Source organism: Podarcis bocagei (assembly GCF_964188305.1).
Source record: "Podarcis bocagei genome assembly, chromosome: 1".
Classification (NCBI taxonomy): domain Eukaryota; kingdom Metazoa; phylum Chordata; class Lepidosauria; order Squamata; family Lacertidae; genus Podarcis; species Podarcis bocagei.
This window is the reverse complement of record NC_138125.1, coordinates 61,368,084-61,374,533: the sequence shown is the minus strand read 5'-3', so window position 1 is coordinate 61,374,533 and position 6,450 is coordinate 61,368,084. Positions and strand designations below refer to the sequence as shown.

Below are 6,450 nucleotides of genomic sequence, written 5' to 3'. Positions count from 1 at the left end.
TGCATAGTTTCTCCTTTAGTTTCTATCAATGCTTGCCTGTTCTCTCAGTACTTTTGTGACATTTTTCGTTGCCGAAGAGTAAGTAAGAGGCATGTGGTTTGTGTCCTTCTCGGCACAATGTAACATTGAAAGAACTTGGAGCATGCATATAATCACAAGGTCTTGAAACAGTTGTTTACTTTGTCAACATTTCAGATTTTGCCCTTTAAAGATAAAACTCCTTGATTTGGCTTTTAACAGGACTCCTCTAAAAGGCTGTATTGTTTTCACTTCATTGTACAGGGAATTGTGGGACCTTAGGTAAATACATTGAAAAGAGATGCCTTTACCTTTTCAGTCTGATAAATGTAGGAAACCTGTGATGCTAAGGGATAAGCATTGGCAATCTCTGGGTTTTTTTAATTTAAAAAATCTTTAAAAGAAAACTTCAAGACCTCTGTATTAGTCAAAAGGCCCTTGCTAAGTTTGTGTTGCTGCCTTTTCCACCTTCTCTGAATATGTGACTAATAAGAGTAAGTTAAGTATCCTATTTCCTTATTCTTTTAATTTTGTGTTAAGATATAATTTTCACCAACTTCATACGTTATTTATTTCCTATCGTGGTTAGCTTGTGGTGATGGTTAGGATGTTTTAATTGTCATTTTCTTATGAGCTGTAAGCACCTTGAAGGTAATTTAAATGAGGCGGAAAGGAAGAATGTTAATATTTCAATACAAAGAAGTAAAATAAATTTGTAACACACACACACACACACACACAGACACACAGACACAATTTTATGGACTAGAACCCATTGCAGTTGATATCGAACATAATCCTTGTTTACTGTTGATATTGAATGTCAGTAATTTTTGTTTGCAAATTGGAGGTCACCTAAAATGTAATTATTATTTTTCTGATTAGTTGTTCAAGTATCTTCCTCCTGACTGCGAGGTTTTTAATTCATATGAAGATCAAAAATACTGAATCTGGCTGTTGTTTTTTTTAAAAAAGGCATATAATCGAGACACTTTGACAATATATTAGTTATGAGTATATCACCATTTTTCACAGAGGTGTATACAACATACATTGACCACAGTCCCATTGTAGTCAAGGAGATCTAGTTATACATAACAACTGGTGGTCTGGAATGGGGGCGACACGCAGCCACATTTGCATCAAAAGATGCACTCAGCCAGTTCGATAGGATAAGCATAATAATGTTCACAGTCCATCCAGATGAAGATACACATTCAAATCAGCTGTGCACGCGGATCTGCCTTACTGGATCTGGACAAAGATGTACAGCATGGGGCTTCCCATCCCATGAATCTCCCAGTGTGTGCATTTCCCATCTCATACATGGAGCTAAAATTACCATAGTATATTGGGACTATTTCTTTCTTATGGTGAAGCAGAGGAAGGATCTTCAATTCCAGAAGAGGGAGGTGTGAGGCAAAAGTCAATGCTGGACATTAAGGTTGCAACCCTATACACTTGGGAGGAAATCCATTGTACTTAATGAGATTTTCTTCTGAATAGACATGCATGGGATTGTGGTGCAAAAGCCAGAGAATATACCCCCCAGAAAAGTAACTTGCTCCATTACTGTAAAACGATGCCTGTTATAATCCGTCCCCCAGGATAATTGTGAATAATGAAGTCAACACTGATATGTTATAAGAAGAATATATCCTGACACAGAAATAGAGAACTAATACAATTCTCATCTGATCCCCATTAAGCACAATGTGTTTGTTGTGTTTATTGCATCTAGGGATCCCCTTCCCTTCAACTGGGCCACTAGCCACACAAAACAGAGGCTTAAATCGAACCCAGAATTAAGTTTGCATAACTCTGTTGGCTTAAGTACCCTCATGCTGGGTTAGATGTAGACTAAAGTGAAGTGGTTGGAATAAACCTGTTTGGTTTAATGAAGTTCACTGAACTAGTTCAAAAATCTCTGAAATATACCTGAAAATAGTTCCCATTATTGCTGGATGAGTTAAAGGTGAATTAAGGTTATTTTGGGGTAGAACTTTGAATGGTTTCTAGTTAATCTTCATGTTCATTCCCCTTTTCCACCCCTTGCCTCCAGTAAGAGGCCTGTAAGCTTTCATATTTTTTAAAAAGTGTCAGTTGAAAGTTAGAAAACAAAACATGGAGGCAACATTATGTGTCTTATGAGGCAGATATGGAGGTGTTGCTGTTGCTATGGTCACTCAGTCACCAAAATCACTGTTGCTAAGCAAAGAAAGAAGGAATATGAGGCATTTCCAGTATCTTCTCTGCTGAAGAGATTCATTCTCTTCCAACAGGTGGAGCTTGCAGTGTGAAGTACAGGTAAAATAACAAAGTGAATGCTATCTTGTGCCTGCTGTGTAGCAGGCAGAAATTAAACAGGTAAGTCTTTTCCAGGATAGAAATAGAATTATGGGGAAAGACAATTCTGTCTTTTAGATATCTTATTACTTGTGTGTAGCCCCTGATTTACTTTTGGACCCTATACTTCAGCTTATCATATTCTGAATGCTGATTTCCCACCTCCAAAGAATTAGTCTTTCATGAACTAAAAAGTCCATTTGGATGAACTTGAACCAAACTAGTTTGTTTTATAAAAGTACGAGCTTTAACTTGAACTAGTTCCTTTTGGGACAGGATGAACTATAACCTTTTATAAATGAGTTTTCTAAGTACTGCTAAAGTGTGACTAGTACTGGACTGGTGACTATGAATTATTGTACTTCCATAAAATTGTAGTATGTGTTGATTTTTTTTCTTGTATGTTACATCATTCTGAAACTTTATCGTAGAAATCTGAGTAATAAAATTGTATATGTAAATAAATATGATTTATTTATAATTTGATCCCATGCTTCTTAAACTCAAAGCAGTTACAACTACCCAAAATTGCCAAGACCAAAACATTATTTCAAACCAGTACATATTGCATATGAAACGAAACACCAAAATGAATACAACTTCTTTGGAAACCTTGATGAAACTGAGAGGATTTCCAACCCATGTGAAAGGGCAGTGGAGATGAATCTTCCTTACCTCTTGAGAAGCTCCAGGCCTGTGTGGGGTGGGGCGGGGGCGGGGACGGGATGGGATGGGCAGCTGGGCACACTTGCCCCAGGCCTTGGAGGGCTAAGCTAGCCAGGGGGTCCCATCAGAGACCCTCTGCTTTTTTGTTTGCGTTTATAACTTTATTAAAACAAGACACCTGTACTGGTCCTCAGACAAGCTCTACACAGGCCTGGGAGGTTTCATGGCTTGGGGCTACAGTTAAAATGTTCAGTCTTTAGCTGATGATATCTGAACCTGCCAAAATGTCAGTGTAAACAACAGGCCCAGCCGACTTGACCTCAGCTGGTTGTGAGTTTGGTCAATATGTGAAGAAAAGATTTACTCCAACCATATGTTTTAATGCAGGGATGAGAAACCTGTATCCCTCAAGGTAAGCCATTGGACTTCCATCAGTCCCAGTGAGCAGAGTCTCCAGTCAGCATGGTCAATGATCAAAGCTGACAGCAATTGCACTCCTGCAACTTCTGGAGGTTCTCCATTCCTGATGTAAAGGCAATTTTTCTAAGAATATATATATATATATATATATATATATATATATATATATATATATATATATATATATATTTGCTTTCGTAGATTTTCACGGGTACAGGAATGTAGGTTTTGGTGTCTTCGGGTGTCTTCCCGTGTAAGAGTTGGGGTGTCTAGGCGACGTTTCGACGAGGTCTCACTCGTCATCTTCAGGCTGGTGCTTTCGGCTTCTTGTTACTAGAACAGAGCAGGATCTCAGTGTTTGAGTTCCTATAAATACTGTTGAGGGGGTGTGGTGTATAGCCTCCAACGTTCTGGGCAGATAGGAAGTTCCTAGGTTAATGTGCCTTTTACAACTCTTACACGGGAAGACACCCGAAGACACCAAAACCTACATTCCTGTACCCGTGAAAATCTACGAAAGCAAATATATATATATATATATATATATATATATATATATATATATATATATATATATATAATCTCAGAGCTAGGAAACAGTCTGACAGTCAGTCTGCTAACAATAACTAGTGACCTAGTGACCTTTGGTCCTGACAGGGACCAAAAGGCACCTTGTTTGGAGTAAAGTACTGCAATAAACCAAACTCGTATCCCTCAGCTCTATTGCTTTCAAGGAATTGAAACTTCAGTGGGCCAAGTAGCTGTATCATACCCTACCATGGCAGAGCAACTGAGGCAATAACTACGGTTCAATCTGCCTCTGCCTCAATATCTAGTTTCCCATGAACCCAACCTGTTTTATTTTCTTGAAAGCACAGTAGCTGAGTCTCATTTGCACTGGTCTACAGTAGGGCTTTTAGCAAAGTCCCCCTCCTATTTATCTCCACCAATAGTTAGCAAAACCAAGCCCCACAAAGCTTCGTTTTCCTATTTCACTTTGCTACAAATAACAATGCCCCTAACACAGAGAAGCAAAGACCAGCCTTCCAAGAACTCCTTTTCTTGTACAGTTTTTGTAACTCTGAGCTTTGCTATAACAAACAGTCTTTTCTGTCACATCTGCTTAACATACTGACCGAAACAGTCTCCCAAAGAGAAAGTGAGCATTTCCCTCCCCACCACCACCACCACCACCGACCGCCTTCTTCCTCGCTATGAGACTGACTCTCATGGGTGCTTTTGCATGCGGCCCTGGACTAATTGATGAGCAATGCATTTTGGGAAATTTCTGTGCTCTGATTTGCTTTCCCCCTTCTTCTCCCTCCCTTCTTGTTCCTTTTTAATTTGTCTAGGAAAGGAAAAGAAAAAGCCCCTCCAGTGTTGTTTCCTGCAAAGACTGTTCTTAAGAGCCCGTTGGACAGCGCGGGGGCTCTTGAAGTGATAGCTAATTGGCAAAAGAAAGGCCCCAATTGTCTTGAGGGGGCTGGAAAGTGCCGCGTGTGCTTCTGAAAAGGACTAGGGAGAAGGTGCCCGGTTTCGCTAAGCAGCTGCTGTTGGAGATGTTTGGAGATTACATCAGCATTGGGAAAAAAGAGGCTGGAAAGAGAGAGAGAGAGAGAGAGAGTGAGTCTAACTTCACAGGGTGTGTGTGAGAGAGAGTTTATGGAGGTCCCCCCCCTTCTTCCCCTTCCAAAGATCTTCTGACAATAATGTCATTGTCAATATAAGAGTTGTTAATTCTTTATGAATAGTACATGGGGCCTCTTGACTAAATAGTACATGTCCCAAATCTGTCAGCTGGACTCTTCCTTCACATGCTAGTGAGATCACTTTGATTGGAATGTTACAGGAATGGCTCCATCCGCCACACAGCCCTGAATACGACATTATATAATTAGATCTCCCAGAGTAGTGATAGTAGTAGGATTAGTATCCCCCCCTACCCCGTTACCTCATTATTGTAGCTTAAATATGGGATCAGGCCCTTTGATGATTTTAGTGGTTGTAATTATATTAACGCGATTCATTTTATGGTCCTGTTTCAGCGCTTATTTAGATTACAAACTGTCCCGTAGGTTTCCTGAAAAGAGGAAGGACTCTTGAAAGAGCTCATATGCATTTTCAATGAACAAATGGTGCCTTACTGGACAATGTCATAGAACAGGACACTCTTTTTTTAAAAAAAAAACTTTTCAAAGGGGCTAGTTAATGATTCTTTTCTTCATAGGGTCAACTGAGTTTAGGGTCCATTTGTTTAAATAGGCCTAGATTATAATAAGCAGCGAATTGCAAAGTAGTCCAGTCAACTGGTGTTCATGAAGTTGTTGCTGGAACAGACCTGTAGCCATTTGCCACCTAAGTATTTGGATAGGCTGAATGCAATCTTATTGAATCCAGGCAGCCAATTGGACAATTCCACTGTCTTGACAAAGTGAGATGACTTCCTTCCTGTTGCACAAGTTGTTGACCTGCTGCCTGAGTCTACAACAGCTGCCTATATGCAAAGACTCACCCATACCAGCTTGAATCAGGAAGAGCAGCATCCCTCTGAAGCACTGATGTAAATAGTTGTTTCTAAAAAAAACAAGATGGGCATGTTTGGAAGTGATTGTTTAGATCTCAACATTCTAAATGGATCTGGGCTTTGAAGACATGCCATTCGAAAACTGTTTAATTAAAATGAACCCCAATGGTGACTGTGAATAAATGGCTTGGCTTGCTGTATATACTTCTTTTCCTTCCTCATTTGCAGGGATTCAGAAGTTGACTAAGTGGTACAATACCAATGAAGTGATCTTGGTCTGAGTTAGACCATTGGCCCACCCAGCCCAGGACTGCTTATTCTGACCTGCAATGGCTCCCCACGTCTTCAGGGCAAAGGTCTTGCCCAGTTCTGCTAACGAAAACTAAAATATCAATCTCTGGAAATCCAATACATTGAATTCAACAAGGTTCCTTTCTGAGTAGACATGGTTAGGATTGTGCTGTAATATACTTTGA

The 6,450-nt window shown here is 39.8% G+C and overlaps 1 long non-coding RNA gene across 1 annotated transcript; it reads left to right on the top strand.

The window, feature by feature from the left end:
* Positions 1-255: 255 nt before the first annotated feature.
* Positions 256-5,422, top strand: LOC308591310. The gene is made up of 4 exons (XR_014010103.1): positions 256-512; positions 2,301-2,385; positions 3,418-3,558; positions 4,803-5,422. It is a non-coding gene; the product is annotated as an uncharacterized lncRNA (long non-coding RNA).
* Positions 5,423-6,450: the final 1,028 nt, after the last annotated feature.